The 21,985-nt window shown below is 39.3% G+C and overlaps 1 long non-coding RNA gene across 1 annotated transcript in view; it reads left to right on the plus strand.

The window, feature by feature from the left end:
* Positions 1–205: 205 nt before the first annotated feature.
* LOC144313708 (uncharacterized) overlaps positions 206–21,985 on the plus strand; it is a 33,914-nt gene continuing 12,134 nt past the window's right edge. The window contains exon 1 of the long non-coding RNA XR_013379333.1: positions 206–272. This is a non-coding gene — a long non-coding RNA (uncharacterized LOC144313708). The remainder of the gene's footprint in view (positions 273–21,985) is intronic.

Consider the following 21,985-nt stretch of genomic DNA (forward strand, 5'->3'; position numbering starts at 1 on the left):
CAACAGGACCTGGATCTGGAAAACTTGATGATTTCTCTTCCCAGATTATACTTCTACGTTCCTCTATATGCCTCTTTTTTCCCTTGTTACAGACTAACTTCTGCTTTTCAGACTACCTGGTGAGAAACAATGGAGATTTCTATGTTCTTACTTCACAGAATGAGACTGGCTTGATTCTCTTTGGGTTCTAAATTCAAAATTCCAAGGAAGAAAGTCCTTAGCTCAGCCATGGTCAAGGTGTCCACCCATAAACCAATCAACGTTGGCCTCAGGTACAGTTATAATGTATGCAGCTTGAAATTGTCCCATAGCTCAGAGATGCTCTGGTCATTTTGCTTTCAACTGTTTTTCTCTGGGTGCTTTTTTAAAAATTTTTTTTATTTATTTATGATAGTCACACACAGAGAGAGAGGCAGAGACATAGGCAGAGGGAGAAGCAGGCTCCATGCACCGGGAGCCTGACGTGGGACTCAATCCCGGGTCTCCAGGTTCGCGCCCTGGGCCAAAGGCAGGCGCTAAACCGCTGCGCCACCCAGGGATCCCTGGGTGTTTCATTCTTGATAGTTTCTATTGCTATGTATCCAACTTAACTACTCTTTTTCTGTTGTGTCTAATCTGAAAGTAACACCAGCCAGTATATTTTCCACCACAAATGTATTTTTCATGCCTACAAGTTCAGTTTTTTTCTTAATAGCTTTCATTTATCTACTTAACATACTCAATCTTTCCTTTAGATTCTTGTACTTAGGGAATAAAGTAATAATAACTGCTTTAATGTCTTTGTCTACTAATTCTTTCTTTGTATATTTTGATATCTGCATCATTCCTGGGTTTGTTTCTATCAACTGATTTTTTTCCCGTCACGATTCATTGTATTTTCCTACTTGTTTGCATGCCTGGCCCTTTTTCACTGGATGCCAGACATTATGAATTTTACCTTCTTAGGTGCCCTTTTTCATCTCCATGAATATTTCCTTGAGCTTTAGTCAGGGAAGCAGTTGAATTCCTTGGAAATGGTTGGCTGTTGTCAAAGCTTCTTTTAGGCTTTGTTAGGCAGGATGAGCACGTTTTTAGTTCAGAGCTAATTTTGCCACACTACTTGAGGCAATGCTCTTGACTACTCTCTGTAATACCTTGTAAATTACAAGACTTTTCACTCTAGGGTTATTCCCTCTGTTCTTATCCTTGAGTAGTTTCCCCATACTCAGGTGCTGATCAGTACTCAGCTGAAGACTCTTGGGGGCCTTCTCAGTCTTTGGAGCTTTCGTCTTGTGTAATGCTCCTCTCCTGGCTACTCTGCCTGAGAACTCATGACACTACAGCCTCCCTGGACACACAGGGCCCACACAGATTCCCACTCTCTTATTGGCACCCTGGAGACTGTCTCCAAGCAGTAAGCTAGGACATTCCCAGGACTCCCCTCATTTATTTTCCCAATCTCAGAAATCACTGCCCTCTGTTGCCTGATAGGCAGTGCCTGAGAACAGTTGTTTTCTATATTCTTCCTGTTTTTAAAGTTGTTTCAGATGACAGGAAGGTAAATCCAGTTCCTTCTCAATCCATCATAGTCAGAAGTGGAAGTCCAATTTGATCTTTTAGAACTATTGGCAGTTTTTTCGAACCCTGGGCTCTTGAATGTTCAGCATCCCTTTTCTGTGCTCCATGGCATCAAACACACCCCGATCTGAGTTGGTTCCCCTCACAAAACTCTAAGTTCTATGTCCACAGATCATAACATATTCACCGTTTTTTAAATTTTTTTAATTTATTTATGATAGTCACACAGAGAGAGAGAGAGAGAGAGGCAGAGACATAGGCAGAGGGAGAGGGAGAAGCAGGCTCCATGCACCGGGAGCCCGACGTGGGATTCGATCCAGGGTCTCCAGGATCGCGCCCTGGGCCAAAGGCAGGCGCTAAACCGCTGCGCCACCCAGGGATCCCCATATTCACCGTTTTATCTTTTAACTTAGCAGGGATGAAACATAACAGGTGCTTAGCACATGCTTGGCAAAATAAATAAAACATTGTATACAATTATACCAAAATACAGAACAATATTCAATATTTATTTCAGAGTATTTATCAGCTGTTACCTGTAAAATAAGCTATAATTTAAACATATCTATATTCTGAATTTCTAATGTTACATTTCTTTGAATCAAGTATGTCACTAGCAAAATTCTCAGCCATTAGATGCTTCTCAACAAAAGTGGTTTAGTTAGAATTGTGTCTATTCGTAGCCTTTCTTTGAGGAGGGCTGGGGATTGTTTGGCACATGTCTGTGCACTTGGTTTGTTTGCACATATTGAGCATGAAATCTTTTCAGTGTGTCATAGATTTTGAAAAAGGGTTTGTGTATTTACAGCTCATGCTGAGCATAATGTAACCACAGCGTGCCAAACATACAATCTCATGATTTGCTTCTCATGTAAGCCTTCTCTGACTCTAAACTCCAAACAAGGTCACACCACAACATCTAGCTGTGCATTATATCCCTTGGAAGTTCCATGGGCTGCTCAGCGCAAATATATGTAAAACTTTAGATTTGTCAAGAATTAGATCTTGAGATTCTTTTTTTTTTTTTTTTAAGATTTATTTCTTTACTCATGAGAGACTGAGAGAGAGGCAGAAACACAGGTAGAGGGAGAAGCAGGCTCCCTGCAGAGATCCCGATGTGGGACTTGATCCTGGATCCTGGGATCATGCTCAGAGCTGATGGCAGACAGTCAACCGCTGAGCCATCCAGGCATCCCAGATCTCTGAGATTCTATAAGTCCTTCTTGGGCCATACATATTCTTTTTTTGTTAAAATGTGACACCTCTCCCCAGTCCACCCTCCCTAGATCTCTGGGGCATTCTTAGCTTAAACATGTGTGAGGCCTTGGTGCTTTCTTTTTTTTGATCTAAATTGTTATTTTATAAAAAACTAACAAATAGGGCCACTAGTATCTGTACATGAAACAGAATATTTGTGTATGAGCGAATGAATAATAAGTATCATCTATAATCATGCCAGTCAGGATATACTGCATATCACATATTATACATATTATATATCTTATATTTACCCACTACTTCCTAAATGGTAATCTGCTTTCCACCCTCCTCCACATCCTTCCAAGCCAATAAACATCTTTTTTAATTCCTCAGCAGTAAAATTCAAAATAAAATCTTCTACAAACATTACATTTTGCTATGTCCTCTCCCTACCTCTCTTTCTTTCTGAAGTACCTGCATTTTAATAATAAAAAAAAAACTCTGAAAGGCATAATGCCTGATATAAAGGTATTACCCTCAAGTGCCAGAATTTCAGGCATGATGGGAATAGATATTTTGAGTGTTTTTAAGTTGTTGCACTCATTTAATTCATACATAAGGCTAGCTGCACCATATTATGAGTGTCACTAAATAAAAACAGCAGAACTAGAAGAGACCATTTTTATTTTTAAAAAATATTTTATTTACTTATTCATGAGAGACAGAGAGAAAGAGAGAGAGGCAGAGAGACAGGCAGAGGGAGAAGCAGGCTCCATGCAGGGAGCCCGATGTGGAACTTGATCCCGGAACCGCAGGATCACACCCTGAGCCAAAGGCAGATGCTCAACTGCTGAGCCACCCAGGTGTCCCAAAAGACCATTTTTAAAATTCCAAATGTAATGTTCCACTTTATCCTAAGAGACCGCTGCTTTTAGCAACAACAATGATATTTGTGAAATTTTACTACCTAAAGAGAAAGAGAAAAGAAAAATCAGTGTCTTGACATTTCCAACATTTTCCAACAACATACTAAAGCCAACAATGAGCAGTCTAATTAATTTAATTTTATTTTACATTTGTATCTTGAGGCAGTCTACCACCTATTATCTTCCCTCTTTTGGGGGAAAAGATCAATCTTTGAAATGGTATTATCTAGGCATATAAAAACATCAATGTTCAGGTCTCTGGGAAGATATACTAAGTTCCATAATGGCAGGAATGACATCTACTTCCAGTGTCTAAAAGGGTGCTTGGCAAGGAATAGGTGCTCAATACATATTTATAGAATCTTATCAAATGTCAGTATGTTTGTAAACAACTATAATCAAATGAAAGAGAATAGAATCAATATTTGCATTTGAAAACAAAGTATCACCTAAAAATTAATTTCTTATCCCTATGTTTTAGAATGACATTCAATATACATACATATTCCACATACACACATCAGGGTTTCTAACTTGGTACTATTAACATTCTTTGTTGTGGAGAGCTGTGCTGTGCACTGTAGGATGGTTAGTAGTCTCTCTGGCCCCAACTAAACTCCAGTAGCACCTCACTCCCCTCCGAGTTATGACAATTAAAAATGTTTCCAGACATTGTCTAATGTCCCCTGGATGGGGGGATTGCCTTTAGTTGAGAATGACTCTCTCTCTGTCTCTTTCACACACACACACACACACACACACACACACACACGAAGTCAGGATTGTTCAGAAACAATTACAAGGACTCTTTAAAAGGACAGATCATTCAAGTGACATATTACCAGTAGCACATCAATTCAAAAGAAAGATTATCAGGACACCTGGGTGGGTCAGTTGGTAGAGGGTGCCACTCTTAATCTTCGGGTCATGAGTTTCAGCCATATGTTGGGTGTAGAGCTTACTTTAAAATAAATAAATAAATAAATAGGGACTTCTGGGTAGCTCAGTGGTTTAGTCCCAGGATCGAGTCCCACATCGGGTTCCTACATGAAGCCTGCTTCTCCCTCTGCCTATGTCTCTGCCTACCCCTGCTCCTGTGTCTCTCCTGAATAAGTAAATAAAATCTTTTTTAAAAAGTTAAATTTTAAATAAAAATAAATAAATAAGGGGTACCTGGGTGGCTCAGTTGATTGAGCGGCTACCTTAGGCTCAGGTCAAGACCCTAGGGTCATGGGATCAAGCCCACCTGCACCATAGGGCTCCCTGCTCAGAGATGAGTCTGCTTCTCCCTCTGCTCCTCCCCTTCCTCATCCTCCCCCTTGTGTGCTCTCTCTCACATGCTCTCTCTTTCTCAAATAATTAAATAAAATCTTAAAAATATTAATAAAATAAATAAGCAAACAAACAGCCTTTAAAAAATAAATGAGTACATAAAAACTAAAAGAAAAGGAAAGATTACTTCCAGAAGTAGGAATATTTACTTCAATTTGCAGAAAAATGGCTAGTTATCTTGACAATATTAACTGAGTCTTCAAAAATAGGAAGACCTGTACTATGTAAAAAACAACCCCTTTGAAATAGGCATTAATTTTATGCATCCAATTATTTATGTACTTGAACTTTCAGAAAAATATCATCTGAAATCAAATAGGCACCAATATCTTAGTGATTCAGCTAGATTACATTTAAATTTCTTCAAATTCAAATTTTTTCCTAATTAATGACATTCTTGTTTTCTTCACCATGTAAAAATTAATCCGCAATGATCCATGCATTGATTATTCTGGTTCTGTCAGTGACTAGCTATATGATTTTTGGCAAAAAGTTTACATACACAGGGCCTCAGTTCCTTCACCTGCAAAACAGAGATAATACTAATATCTACTCCTAAATGTGTTGTCAGACCTGAAAGACTAACTGCAAGTCAGAACAATGACTGACACTCAAAGAATGCCCAATGAATGTTAATTATAGCATTAACATCTACCAATTGTAACCAGTCTTTCATACCAGATGACCCATTTTTCTCTTTCCTTGATATACGTTATTTCTGGCAAAGGCAAATCCATTCCACTAACTTACAGTAAGCAAAATAAACTAATTTTGAGATTAGCTTATGTAAAATATAATTGGATATATACAGGTGACTATTCTTTTTATACTATCATTCTATTTTCTTTAATATAAATAAAAAATTAAGAATTCCTGGGAAAGGGACACCTGACTGGCTCAGTTGGTAGAGCACACGATTCCTCTCTCAAGGTCATGAAGTCAAGTCCCAAACTGGGTGTAGAGATTGCTTTAAAAATAAAAGAATTCCTGAGAAAAGAACAACAGTGGCCTTCACAGATTCTCAATGTCCTCCTCCCCAGGTTAAAAAGCAATTTTAAATTCACTTTTTTCAGGTAATATTTTTTTTCTGTATGAATCAAAACAATAACAAGAACAATAAAAAGTAAACTGACACCTGAATAACATGAGTTTACACTGCCAAGGTCCAATTAAATGTGGACTTTTTATTTTTTTAATTGGAGTTCGATTTACCAACATATAGCATAACACCCAATGCTCATCCAACCAAGTGCCCCCCTCAGTGCCCGTCACCCAGTCACCCCATCCCCCCACCCACCTCCCCTTTCACTACCCCTAGATCATTTCCCAGAGTTAGGAGTCGCTCATGTTTTGTCACCCTCTCTGATATTTCCCACTCATTTTCTCTCCTTTCCCCTATAATCCCTTTCACTATTATTTATATTCCCCAAATGAGTCCTTCTCCGATTGACTTACTTCACTCAGCATAATACCCTCCAGTTCCATCCATGTCGAAGCAAATGGTGGGTATTTGTCATTTCTAGTGGCTGGGTAATATGTGGATTTTCAAAATAAATATAGTACAGTATTGTAAATATATTTCCTCTTTCTTATGCTTTTCTTAGTAACATTCTTTTCTCTATACTACTTTATTTTAAGAATACAATATATAACACATATACAAAATATGTGTTCATTGATTTTCTGTGTTATCAATAAGGCTTTTGGTCAATGGTAGACAATTAGTAGTCAAGTTTTGGGGGAGGCAGGATTTTTGCCTGTGCAGGGGGTTGGCGCCCCTGAACTCCACATTGTTCAAGGGCCAACTAATTGTACTTACATAACATTTATACTCTGCCAGATATTTTCCCATGCATATAATTTAATCTTCAACTACATAGGATAGGTATTTTATTATTCTCATTTTATAGCTGAGGAAGCTGTGGCAAGAGATTACATGACCTGCTCAAGAACATTCAGCTAAGAAGTGGTAGAGCTTGGATAACAGTCTAGGAAGTGTAGGGTGCCTGGGTGGCTCAGTCAGTTAAACATCTGACTTGATTTTGGCTTGGGTCATGATCTCAGAGTTGTGGAACTGAGCCCCCCATCAGGCTTCATGCTCTATGGAGGGTCTGCTTGGGATTCTCTCTCCCCTTATCTCTCTGCCCCTCCCTTGCTCATGTTCTCTCTCTCTCTCTCTCTCTCTCTTTCTCTCTCTCTCTCTCAAATAAATAAATAAATCTTTAAAAAAAAGATTCTAGATAGACTGACTCTGTGCTCACAAGTTTGTATGACTGTAAGACAACAAAGCAACACACACAGACTTAAAATTAAAAGCTCCATTCCCTTGGGTTTTTCTTTTTTTTTTAATTTATTATTGGAGTTCAATTTGACAACATATAGCATAACACCCGGTGCTCATCTCATCAAGTGCCCCCCTCAGTGCCCGTCACCCAGTCACCCCCAACCCCCGCCCACCTCCCTTTCCACCACCCCTTGTTCGTTTTCCAGAGTTAGGAGTCTCTCATGTTCTGTCACCCTCACTGATATTTCCCACTAATTTTCTCTCCTTTCCCCTTTATTCCCTTTCACTATTTTTATATTCCCCAAATGAATGAGACCATATAATGTTTGTCCTTCGCTGATTGACTTATTTCATTCAGCATAATACCCTCCAGGGTCCCTCCATGTCGAAGCAAAAGGGTGGGTAAGGGCTGAGTAATATTCCATTGGGTACAAAAACCACATTTTCTTTATCCATTCATCTCTTGATAGACACCGAGGCTCCTTCCACAGCTTGGCTATTGTGGACATTGCTGCTAGAAACATCGGGGTGCAGGTGTTCCGGCATTTCATTGCATCTGTATCTTTGGGGTAAAACCCCAACAGTGCAATTGCTGGGTCATAGGGCAGATCTATTTTTAACTCTTTGAGGAACCTCCACACAGTTTTCCAGGTGGCTGCCCCAGTTCACATTCCCACCAACAGTGTAAGAGGGTTCCCTTTTCTCTGCATCCTCTCCAACTTTTGTGGTTTCCTGCCTTGTTAATTTGCCCCATTCTCACTGGTGTGAGGTGGTATCTCATTGTGGTTTTGATTTGTATTTCCCTGATGGCCAGTGATGTGGAGCATTTTCTCATATGCATGTTGGCCATGTCTATGTCTTCCTCTGTGAGATTTCTGTTCATGTCTTTTGCCCATTTCATGATTGGATTGTTTGTTTCTTTGCTGTTGAGTTTAATAAGTTCTTTATAGATCTTGGAAACTAGCCCTTGATCTGATATGTCATTTGCAAATATCTTCTCCCATTCTGTAGGTTGTCTTTGAGTTTTGTTGACTGTATCCTTTGCTGTGCAAAAGCTTCTTATCTTGATGAAGCCCCAATAGTTCATTTTTGCTTTTGTTTCTTTTGCCTTCGTGGATGTATCTTGCAAGAAGTTACTGTGGCCGAGTTCAAAAAGGGTGTTGCCTGTGTTCTCCTCTAGGATTTTGATGGAATCTTGTCTCACATTTAGATCTTTCATCCATTTTGAGTTTATCTTTGTGTCTGGTGAAAGAGAGTGGTCTAGTTTCATTCTTCTGCATGTGGATGTCCAATTTTCCCAGCACCATTTATTGAAGAGACTGTCTTTCTTCCAATGGATAGTCTTTCCTCCTTTATCGAATATTAGTTGCCCATAAAGTTCAGGGTCCACTTCTGGATTCTCTATTCTCTTCCATTGATCTATGTGTCTGTTTTTGCCAGTACCACACTGTCTTGATGACCACAGCTTTGTAGTACAACCTGAAATCTGGCATTGTGATGCCCCCAGATATGGTTTTCTTTTTTAAAATTCCCCTGGCTATTCGGGGTCTTTTCTGATTCCACATAAATCTTAACATGATTTGTTCTAACTCTCTGAAGAAAGTATTTTGATATGGATTGCATTAAACGTGTATATTGCCCTGGGTAACATTGACATTTTCACAATATTAATTCTTCCAATCCATGAGCAAGGAATATTTTTCCATCTCTTTGTGTCTTCCTCAATTTCTTTCAGAAGTGTTCTATAGTTTTTAGGGTATAGATCCTTTACCTCTTTGGTTACGTTTATTCCCAAGTATCTTATGCTTTTGGGTGCAATTGTAAATGGGATTGACTCCTTAATTTCTCTTTCTTCAGTCTCATTGTTAGTGTATAAAAATGCCACTGACTTCTGGGCGTTGATTTTGTATCCTGCCACACTGCCGAATTGCTGGATGAGTTCTAGCAATCTTGGGGGTGGAGTCTTTTGGGTTTTCTAAGTACAGTATCATGTCATCTGCAAAGAGGGAGAGTTTGACTTCTTCTTTGCCGATTTGAATGCCTTTTATTTCTTTTTGTTGTCTGATTGCTGAGGCTAGGACTTCTAGTGCTAGTTGAATAGCAGTGGTGACAGTGGACATCCCTGTCTTGTTCCTGATCTTAGGGGAAAGGCTCCCAGTGCTTCCCCATTGAGAATGATATTTGCTGTGGGCTTTTCATAGATGGCTTTTAAGATGCTGAGGCATGTTCCCTCTATCCCTACACTCTGAAGAGTTTTGATCAGGAATGGATGCTGTATTTTGTCCAATGTTTTCTCTGCATCTATTGAGAGAATCATATGGTTCTTGTTTTTTCTCTTGCTGATATGATCAACACGTTGATTGTTTTACCAGTGTTGAACCAGCCTTGCATCCCAGGGATAAATCTCACTTGGTCCTGGTGAATAATCTTCTTAATGTATTGTTGGATCCTATTGGCTAGTATCTTGTTGAGAATTTTTGCATCCATGTTCATCAGGGATATTGGTCTGTAATTCTCCTTTTTGGTGGGGTCTTTGTCTGGTTTTGAAATTAAGGTGATGCTGGCCTCATAGAACGAGTTTGGAAGTACTCCATCTCTTTCTATCTTTCCAAACAGCTTTAGTAGAATAGGTATGGTTTCTTCTTTAAACATTTGATAGATTTCCCCAGGGAAGCCATCTGGCCCTAGATTTTGTGTCTTGGGAGGTTTTTGATGAATGCTTCAATTTCCTCCCTGGTTATTGGTCTGTTCAGGTTTTCTATTTCTTCCTGTTCCAGTTTTGGTAGTTTGTGGTTTTCCAGAAATGCATCCATATCTTTTGGATTGCCTAGTTTATTGGCGTATAGCTGCTCATACTAATTTTTTAAGATCGTTTGTACTTCCTTGGTATTGGTGGTGATCTCTCCTTTCTCATTCATGATTTTATTAATTTGAGTCTTCTCTCTCTTCTTTTGAATAAGGTTGGCTAATGGTTTATCTATCTTATTAATTCTTTCAAAGAACCAACTCCTGGTTCTGTTGATCTGTTCCACAGTTCTTCTGGTCTCGATTTCGTTGAGTTCTGCTCGAATCTTTATTAACTCCCTTCTTCTCCTGGGCGTAGGGTCCATCTGCTGTTTTTTCTCTAGCTCCTTTATGTGTAAGGTTAGCTTTTGTATTTGAGTTCTTTCCAGTTTTTGAATGGATGCTTGTATTGCAATGTATTTCCCCTTAGGACTGCTTTTGCTGCATCCCAAAGATTTTGAACGGTTGTATCTTCATTCTCATTAGTTTCCATGAATCTTTTTAATTCTTCCTTAATTTCCTGGTTGACCCTTTCATCTTTTAGCAGGATGGTCCTTAACCTCCACGTGTTTGAGGTCCTTCCAAACTTCTTTTAGTGATTTAGTTCTAATTTCAAGGCATTATGGTCTGAGAATATGCAGGGGATGATCCCAATCTTTTGGTATTGGTTCATACCCGATTTGTGACCCAGTATGTGGTCTATTCTGGAGAAAGTTCCATGTGCACTTGAGAAGAATGTGTATTCAGTTGAGTTTGGATGTAAAGTTCTGTAGATATCTGTGAAATCCATCTGGTCCAGTATATCATTTAAAGCTCTCGTTTCTTTGGAGATGTTGTGCTTAGAAGACCTATCGAGTATAGAAAGAGCTAGATTGAAGTCACCAAGTATAAGTGTATTATTATCTAAGTATTTCTTCACTTTGGTTAATAATTGATTTATATATTTGGCAGCTCCCACATTCGGGGCATATATATTGAGGATTGTTAAGTCCTCTTGTTGAATAGATCCTTTAAGTATGATATAGTGTCCCTCTTCATCTCTCACTACAGTCTTTGGGGTAAATTTTAGTTTATCTGATATAAGGATGGCTACCCCTGCTTCTTTTGAGGACCATTCGAATGGTAAATGGTTCTCCAACCTTTTATTTTCAGGCTGTAGGTGTCCTTCTGTCTAAAATGAGTCTCTTGTAGACAGCAAATAGATGGGTCCTGCTTTTTTATCCAGTCTGAAACCCTGCGCCTTTTGATGGAGTCATTAAGCCCGTTCACATTCAGAGTTACTATTGAGAGATATGAATTTAGTGTCATCATGATAACTATTCAGTCCTTGTTTTTGTGGAATGTTCCACTGAACTTCTTCTTAAAGGGGAATTTTAAGAGTCCCCCTTAAAATTTCTTACAGAGCTGGTTTGGAGGTCACATATTCTTTTAGTTGTTGCCTGTCTTGGAAGCTCTTTATCTCTCCTTCCATTTTGAATGAGAGCCTTGCTGGATAAAGGATTCTTGGTTGCATGTTCTTCTCATTTAGGACCCTGAATATATCCTGCCAGCCCTTTCTGGCCTGCCAGGTCTCTGTGGAGAGGTCTGCTGTTACCCTAATACTCCTCCCCATAAAAGCCAGGGATTTCTTGCGTCTTGTTGCTTTAAGGATCTTCTCTTTATCTTTGGAATTTGCAAGCTTCACTATTAAATGTCGAGGTGTTGAACGGTTTTTATTGATTTTAGGGGGGGATCTCTCTATTTCCTGGATCTGAATGCCTGTTTGCTTTCCCAGATTAGGAAAGTTTTCAGCTAGAATTTGTTCAAATACATATTCTGGCCCTCTGGCCCTTTCGGCGCCCTCGGGAACACCAATTAAAAGTAAGTTTTTCTTTCTCAGGCTGTCGTTTATTTCCCTTAATCTATCCTCATGGTCTTTTAATTGTTTGTCTCTTTTTTCCTCAGTTTCCCTCTTTGCTATCAACTTGTCTTCTATGTCACTCACTCGTTCTTCCACCTCGTTAACCCTCGTCGTTAGGACTTCTAGTTTGGATTGCATCTCATTCAATTGATTTTTAATTTCTGCCTGATTAGCTCTAAATTCTGCAGTCATGAAGTCTCTTGAGTCCTTTATACTTTTTTCTAGAGCCACCAGTAGCTGTGTAATAGTGCTTCTGAATTGGCTTTCTGACATTGAATTGTAATCCAGATTTTGTAACTCTATTGGAGAGAGGACTGTTTCTGATTCTTTCTTTTGAGGTGAGGTTTTCCTTCTAGTCATTTTGCTCAGTGCAGAGTGGCCAAAAGCAAGTTGTATTGGGAAAAGGAGAAAAAGAGAGGAGAGAAAGAAGGAAAGAAAAGAGAAAGAGAAAAAAATGGAAGAAAAAAACGAAAAAAAAGAAGAAAAAGAGAAAGAAAAAGAAAGAAAGGAGAAAAAAGGGGGGTGGGGGAAGGAAACAAATCAAAAAGCAAAAAAAAAAAAAAAAAAGAACCACGGGGGAGTATCTTCTGATTCTGTGTACTTTAAGTCCCTTGGCTTCTCCTGGAAGTTGTCAGTCTAGCTGGTCTTCTGGGGGAGGGGCCTGTTGTGCTGATTTTCAGGTGTTAGCAGTTGGGGGAGCTGCTGTGCCCCTGCCTGGTGCAGGGCTCAGTGGGGGTTGTTTACCCCGTGAGGCCGCAGGAGGAACAACCCCAGTGGCGGGGCCAGCTCTGGAGCCCCGGATTCCGCCCCCGCAGGAACTCCAGAGCTCTCCGTCTGCAGGGCCTGGAGGCTCCGGGGCGGGGCCGCTGATCTGCTCAGCTGGGGCAGGAGCGTCCTTGCTGACCCTCCTGGGATCCTTCCCGAGCTCCCTGCGAGCCCCTTTCCGCCCGGGAAGGTCGGTGCAGCTCCTGCTCCTCCGGGACGGGGCTCTCCTGTCCTGGGGACACTCGCCCCGGCCTCAGCCCGGCTCCTCGCGGGGCCCCTCCCCCTTGGATGCTTTTTTATTTCTTTATTATTTTTCCCCCTATCTTCCTACCTTGATAGAAGCGCCAACTCTTCTCACTGTAGCCTTCCAGCTGTTCTCTCTTTAAATCTCAGGCCGAATTTGTAGGTTTTCAGGCTGATTTGAAAGTTATCTAGGTAAGTTGGTGGGGACAGGTGACTTGGGGACCCTACTCTTCCGCCATTTTTCCCCGCCCCCCCCTTGGATTTTTCTTTATCTATCTTCTTAAAATAATGATTTCTCATTGTCATTGTGAAACTGAATGACAATATCCCAATTCAATCATTTATTTGCAACTGAAATGGGTAAGGATATTTGCAGTTGTAGCAAAGTGAGCAAAATTAGCTCTCAGTCCAAAAAAAGCACACTGTATTATACTTAAAAATAAAGCTCTAGAGTGTGGGACATCAGTAAGATGGCAAAATAGGAAGCCCTAGGCCCTTATTCCCCACAGAGACAGCAATTTAACAACAGCATACAGACCAATTTGCTTTTGTCCAACTTCCAGAAAACTAGTTAAGAGTCCACACCAGCTAGGCTAATATAAAGCTGGGAGAGCCACACTGAAGTGTGTAGGAAAGTGTGGTGCATTCTCTCTGCCCTAGCGTCTTCTCTCCCCACCCCACCCATCCCACAGCATGGTGCAATTGGGAGAAAAGTCCCAATACCTAGTTCTTTCTTCAGGAAAGAAAGAGAAGATTGGAACATATGTCTACAGATTTTATAGAGCTCCTTGAGGGAATGTTCTGTCTCATTTGACTAAGTGCTGATGGGAACTAGTGGCATAGTTGCTTGCCAGGTTGGGAGCCACTGAGAAGAGAGGCAAGCTTCAAGATGTTGCAGCACTAGGGAGACTGCAGTATCTCAGGCAGACATCAGCAGGAGAAAGAGATTACAGGCTCTTGAAAAGAAATAGGAACAAGACTTCTTAACTGGGCAATCACATGCACGAATTCAAAGAAGACACGCCTCCAGAGAAATTTCAAAATGTCTCAGAATCTTAAGCTGGACTGATTGGTCATGATCTTTCCCTCCGTGAAGGCAGTCTGTCTATGACGACTAGGAATGGGGGCTGTTTTTCAAATGCCAATATCTCAACAAAAGATCACAAGGGGAGCAGCTGGGTGGCTCAGTGGTTGAGTGTCAGGTAATGATCTGGGGTTCTGGGATCAAGGCCTGCATAAGGCTCCCTGCAGGGAGCCTGCTTCTCCCTCTGCCTATGTCTCTGCCTCTCTCTCTGTGTGTCTCTGCCTCTGTGTGTATGTGTGTCTCTCATGAATAAACAAGTAAAACCTTTAAAAAAAAAAAAGATCACAGTGTACACAAAGAAATAGGGAAACATGATCCAATCAAAAGACCAAAATAAATCTCCAGAATTTGAACCTAAATAACCAGAAATCCATGCATTACCTGACAAAGAATTCAAAATAATTATCTTACTGACACTTAATAAGGCAAAAGAGAACACGGACAACCAACAGAATCAGGAAAGTGATGCAACAACAAAATGAGAATACCAATAAAGAGATAGAAACTATAAGAAAGAACCCAAATAGAAATTCTTAAACTGAAAAATACAATAGCCAAATTGAAAAATTCACTAGAGGAGTTTAACAGCCGACTTGAAAAAGCAGATGGGAAAAATCTGTGAACTTGAAGATATTGAAAGTATTGAGTGAGAAGAGCAAAAAGAGAAAATGAAGAAAAGCAAAGATAGCCTAAGGGACTTTCAGGACACCAATAAGCAGACTATTATATGCTTTATTGGAGACCTGGAAGGAGAGAGAGAAAGGATCAGAAAGTTTTTCTCAAGAAAAAATAACCATAAATTTCTAAAATTTAAGGGAAAAAATGAACATGCAAATTAAAGAAGCTCAAACAATTTCAGCTAGGAAAAATCCAAAGATACTTACACTGAGACACATTATAATAAAACTGTCAGAAGTCCATAGTAGGAAGACCCTAGGTTTGTTTCATCCCTGGAACACAACTAGATAACTGTCAGCTCATTCTGAATGCCCAAGAAATCAACCTGAGGACTGACAGAACAAACTACACAACTAGAGGAAGGTAGGAAGTGTAGAGATGTGGCTTAGGGGAGAAACAGACTGTGGGTGTTGTGGAGGGATGGGAGCCATGGTGGAGGAGAAAAACAAAAGAGAGTGCAGCAGCCCAGGAATACATGCAAGGAGAATACTTCCCAAAAGCCGCTGACTGGGCAAACAAGAGGGGATGATTTTTGTGAGTTTTTGCAACCAGCAGGGATCAAAAACTAGAGTTTTAAAGGGCAGCAGGCTTGGCTGGGATAGAGCCTTAGGTCATTGCCCTGCTCCTGGAGAGAAGGCAGGCAGGTGACCCAGGGACAGATGGCGGGATCTGAGGAATGCCTGGGGCACACAAATGGGAAGTTGTTCTCTCTTCTTGGAGCACATCTGTGAGACATGGCATTCAGAGAGATGCCTTTCTGGGAACAAAAGTTCTGGTGGGTGCCACCTCCCTTCTCCACCCCTCATCATAGATGCAGAGCAGTAAGCACGGAGACCTTTCTCCAGATACAAAGGAGTTGGCTGGCACCACTTCCTTCCCCTGCCTCTCAGCATAAACATGGAACCACCTTCAGTAAACAGCACAGCAATGACACAGGTTACCTAACCTGCTTACATCCGGTCCCACCCCCTTGTTGTCTACTGGTACTGCTCAATCAAGTGTACCTCAGTCCCAGCGCAGAGGGTCCCTTCCCCCAGAAATTCAGCAGAAACCCTCTGACCACACCACATCTCCTGACGAGAGAGTTTGGCAAGGATGTGCATTTTGTGGAAGTAGCATCACGTCTCATTTAATGAGCAGATCAGAGGAAATCTAGTTATAACTCAACACATTCTGGCCAAGGACCAAACACTGCCCACTGCAGGCAAGGATAGCCTCTGCAGATGACTGACCTGAGGGATAGAACAGTCAAAACACAACAGCAGAGTGCACATAGCATACACCAGAAACACTCCTGCAAGCGCCAGGGCCTGGGCACTATATGACCTCTTCTTCATAAAGTCATTACTCTCAGGAGCAGGAAACATGATGGGCTTTTTAACATGCAGATGAAGAGAGAGACTTTATTTTTTTAAAGAAGGTTTTATTTATTAATTCATGAGAGACACAGAGATATAGGCAGAGGCATAGGCAGAGGGAGAAGCAGGCTCCCCTTGAGGAGACCAATGTGGGACTCGATCCCGATATGCCAGGATCATGCCCTGAGCCAAAGGCAGATGCTCAACAGCTGAGTCACCCAGGTGTCCAGAAGACAGAGACTTTAGACAAAATGCCAAGACAAAGGAATTCATCCCAAGTAAAAGAATAATAGAAGGTCACAACCAGAGATCTAATCAAAACAGATATAAGTAACATGCCTGATGGAGAATTTAAAGCAACAATCATAAGGATACTCACTGAGCTTGAGAAAAGAATGAAAGAATTTGAGGGGGCCCTTACCATGGAGATAAAAACAATCAGTCAGAAATGAAAAATATAATAACTGAGATTCAAAGTAGACTAGATGCAATCAGCACAAGGATAGAGGAAGCAGAGGAATAAATAAATGACATAGAAGACAGAATAATGGAAAATAATGAAGCTCAACAAAAAAGAGAATTATGGAACGCAAAAATAGACTTAGGGAACTCAGTGACTCTATCAAACATAATAACATTCACATGATAGGCACCCCAAAAGAAGAAGAAGAAGAGAGAAAAGGGGGCAGAAAATTTGAGGCAATTATAGCTGAAAACTTCCCTAATCTGGGGAAGGAAACAGACATCCAGATCCAGGAGTCATAGAGAACTCCCATCAAAATCAGCAAAAGTAAGCCAAAACACAATGTAATTAAAGTTGCAAAATATAGTAATAAAGAAAAATCCTAAAAACAGTAGAACAAAAGAAGACCCTAGCTTACAAAGGAAGACCTGTAAGGCTAGTTGTAGAACTCTCCACAGAAACTTGGCAAGCCAAACGAGAGTTGCATGATACATTCTAAATGCTGAATGGGAAAAATCTGCAGTCCAGAATACTCTATCCAGCAAGGCTGGATATTCAGAATAGAAGGAGAGATAAAGAGTTTCTCAGACAAACAAAAACTAAAGGAGTTCATGACCACCAAACTAGCCCTGAAAGAAATATTAAAGGGGATTCTTTGAGTGGAAAAGAAAGACAAAAAGTGACAAAGACCAGAAAGGGACAGAGAAAATCTCCAGGAACAAAAACAAAACCAAGTAATAAAATGGCACTAAATCCATATGTGTCAATAATTACTCAATATAAATGGACTAAACACTCTAATCAAAAGACATAGCGTGTCAAAATGGATAGAAAAACAAGACTCATCTATCTTCTGCCTACAAAACATTCATTTTAGATCTAAAGACACCAGCAGATTGAAAGTGAGGGGATGGAGAAACATTTATCACGCAAATGGAAGTCAAAAGAAATCCAGAGAAGCAATAGCTATACCAGACAAATAGATTTTAAACCAAAGACTGTAATAAGAGACAAAGAAGGGCACTCTATATAATAAATGGGAAAACAAAAAGAACAATAATAACAAATAATAAAAAATAATAAATGGGACAACAACAAGAAGATATAAGAATTGTAAATATTTATGCCCCCAACTAGGGAGCACCCAAATATATAAAACCATTAATAACAAACATAAAGAAACTAAATGATAATAATACAATAATAATACCCCACTTACATCGATGGACAGATCATCTAAGCAGAAAATCAACAAGGAAACCATGGCTTTTCATAACACACTGGATCAGATGGACTTGACAGATATATTCAAAACATTTCATTCTAAAGCAGCAGCATACACATTCTTTTTGAGTGCACATGGGACATTCTCCAGAATAGATCACATACTGAGTCACAAATCAGGTCTTAACATGTACAAAAAGACAGATCATACCATGCGTATTTTCTGACCACAATGCTATGGAACTTGAGGTCAACCACAAGAAAAATTTGGAAAGACCACAAATACATGGAGGTTAAACAATGCACTACCAAATAATAAATGGGTCCACCAGGAAATCATTTTTTCCCACGAGAAAATCAAAGAAGAAATCTTTAAAACACGTGAAAATAAATGAAAATGAAATCACAATTATACAAAATCTTTGGGATGCAGTAAAAGCAGTCATAAGAGAGAGGTATATAGCAACACAGACCTACCTCAAGAAGCAAGAAAAATAAACAACCTAAACTTACACCTAAAGGAACTAGAGAAAAACAACAAAAACTAAAGCTAGCAAAAGAAGGGAACAAATAAAGATTAGAGCAGAAATAAACGCTATAGAAACAACAATAACGCAACAAAAACCAGTAAAACAGATCAATGAAACCAGGAGGTTGTTCTTTGGAAAAATTAATAAAATTGATAAACCCATAGCCAGACTTATCAAAAAGAAAAGAGAAAGGACCCAAATAAATAAAATCACAAATGAGGAGAAGAAATAACTAACAACACCACAGAAATACAAATGATTGTAAGAGAATATCATGAAAACCTATGTGCCAACAAATTCGACAACCTAGAAGAAACGGATAAATTCCTAGAAACATATAAACCACCAAAACTGAAACTGGAAGAAATAGAAAACTTGAACAGACTGATAACCAGCAAATAAATTGAATTAATAATCAAAAATCTCCCAACAAAAAAAGTCCAGCTGGCTTCATGGGGAATTCTGCCAAACATTAAAGAAGAGTTAATACCAATTCTTCTCAAACTATTCCAAAAAATAGAAGAGGAAGAAAACTTCTAAAATCATTCTATAAGCCAACATTACCCTGATACCAAAACCCAATAAAGATTCCACTAAAAAAGAGAAATACAGGCCAATATCCCTAACGAACATGATGCAAAAATTCTCAGTAAAATACTAGCAAATCGAATCCAACAGTACATTAAAAGAATCATTCACCATGATCAAATGGAATTTATTCTTGGGCTGCAAGCATAGTTCAATATTCCCAAATCAATCCACTTATAATACCACATTTATAAAAGGAAGGATAAGAACCACATGATCCTTCCAATAGATGCAGAAAAAGCATTTGACAAAGCACAACATTCACTCATGATAAAAACCCTCAACAAAGTAAGATTAAAAAGAACATATTTCAACATCATAAAGGTCATATATGAAAAACCCACATCTAATATCATCCTTCATGGGGAAAAACTGAGAACTTTTCCTCTATGGTCAGGAACAAGACAGGGATGTCCAGTCTCACCACTGTTATTAAAGAAAGTACTGGAAGTCCTAGCCTCCGCAATCAGACAACACAAAGAAATAAAAGGCATCCAAATTGGCAAGGAAGGAAGAAGTCTAACTTTCACTATTGCAGATGACATGATACTCTATGTAGAAAACCCAAAAAACTCCACCCAGAAAGTACTAGAACTAATACATAAATTCAGTAAAGTCACAGAATACAAAATCAATGTACAGAAATCTGTTGCATTTCTCTACACCAAAAATGGAAGAGCAGAGAGAGAAATCAAGGAATTGATCCCCTTTACAATTGCACCAAAACCCATAAGATATGTAGGAATAAACCCAACCAAGGAGGTTAAAGATCTGTGCTCTGAAAACTATAAAACACTGATGAAAGAAATTGAAGATAACACAAAGAAATGGAAAAACATTCCATGCTCATGGATTGGAAAAACAAATACTGTTAACATGTCTATACTACCCAAAGCAATTTACACATTTAATGCAATCCCTATTAAAATACCAACTGTATTTTTCACAAAGCTAGAACAAAAAATCCTAAAAATTGTACTTCACCACACAAGACCCCAAATATCCAAAGCAATCTTGTAAAAGAAAAGCAAAGCTAGAGGCATCACAATGCTAGACTTCAAGTTATATTACAAAGCTGTAGGATCATGAAAGTGTGGCACTGGCACAAAAATAGACACATAGATCAGTAGAACAGAATAGAAATCCAGAAATGGAATCACAACTATATGGCCAACTAATCGACAAAGTAGGAAGACTATCCATTGGAAAAAAGACAGTGTATTTAGCAAATGGTATGAGGAAAACTGGACAACAACATGCAGAAGAATGAAATTGGACCACTTTCTTACACCATACACAAAAATAAAATTAAAAATGGATGAAAGGACTAAATGTGAGACTTGAAACTATTACAGTCCTGGAGGAGAACACAGCAGCAACCTCTTTGGTATCAACCATAGCAACTTCTTATTAGATATGTCTCCTGGGCCAAGGGAAACAAAAGCAAAAATAAACTATTGGGACTTCATCAAAATAAAAATTCTCTACAGCAAAGGAAATAATCAACAATACTAAAAAGCAACTTAGGAAATGGGAGAAGATATTTGTGAATAGCACATCTGATAAAGGGTTAGTATTCAAAATATATTAAAAACGTATAATGCTCAACACCCAAGAATCAAATAATGCAATTTGAAAATGGCAGAAGAGGGATGCCTGGGTGGCCCAGTGGTTACGCGTCTGCCTTTGGCTCAGGACGTGATCCTGGAGTCCCCAGATTGAGTCCCACATCAGGCTCCCTGCATGGAGCCTGCTTCTCCCTCTGCCTGTGTCCCTGCCTCTCTCTCTCTCTCTCTCTCTCTGTCTCTCTCATGAATAAATAAATAAAATCTTAAAAAAATAAAAATGGCAGAAGACACAAATAGGCATTTTTCCAAAGAAAGACATACAGATGGCTAACAGACACATGAAAAGATGTTCAACATCACTTATCATCAGGGAAATACAAATCAAAACTACAGTGAGATATCACCTCACAGCTGTCAAAATGGCTAAAATTAACAACACAGGAAATAACAAGTGTTGGCAAGAATGCAGAGAAAGGGGAACCTTCTTATTCTGTTGGTGGGAATGCAAACTGGTGCAGCCACTTTGGAAAACAGTATGGAGGTTCCTCATAAAGTTAAAAATAGAATTACCCTACAATACTACAGGAATTGCACTACTCAGTATTTACCTAAAGGATACAAAAATACTGGCTTAGAGGGATAATGAACCCCAATGTTTATAACAGCATTATCAATGATAGCCAAATTATACAAATTATAGAAAGAGACCAAATGTCTATCAACCGATAAATGGATGAAGAAGATGTGAATGGAATATTACTCAACCATAAAAAAGAATGAAAGGCACCTGGGTGGCTCAGTTAGTTAGGTTAAGCATCTGTCTTTGGCTCAGGTAATGGTCCCAGGGTCTGGGATCAAGCCCCACATCCAGCTCCCTGCCCAGCAGGGAGCCTGCTTCTCCTTTTCCCTCTGCCACTCCCCCTGCTTGTGCTCACCTGTGCTGTCTCTCTCTCTCTCTGTCAAATAAATAAATAAAATCTTTAAAAAAATTTTTTTTAAAGAATGAAATCTTACCATTTGCAATAATGTGGATGGAACTACAGAGTATTATACTAAGCTACATAAGTCAGTCAGAGAAACATAAATACCATATGATTTCACTCATATGTGGAATTTAAGAAACAAGACAAAGGAACATGGTGGGGGAGCAGGGATGGGGGAAGAAAAAACAAGAAACAGACTCTTAAGTGTAGAGAACAAACGGATGGTTCCCAAAGGTGAGGTGGGCAGGGGGATGGGCTAAACAGGTGATGGGGATTAAGGAGTGCACTTGTTGTGATGAATCTCCAGTGTTGTATGGAAGTGTTGAGTTACTATATGATACACCTGAAACTAATATTACACTGTGTATTAACTAACTGGAATTTTAATAAAAACTTGGAAGAAAAAAAGGCTCATTGATTGTCTTCTGTTAGATACCTCCACAGTGTTAGCAGTATTTGTTATGCTTGTTATTTTTTTAATAATAAAATTTATTTATTTATTAAAATTTTAAAAACTG

The sequence above is a fragment of the Canis aureus genome, chromosome 5, assembly GCF_053574225.1.
Source record: "Canis aureus isolate CA01 chromosome 5, VMU_Caureus_v.1.0, whole genome shotgun sequence".
Classification (NCBI taxonomy): domain Eukaryota; kingdom Metazoa; phylum Chordata; class Mammalia; order Carnivora; family Canidae; genus Canis; species Canis aureus.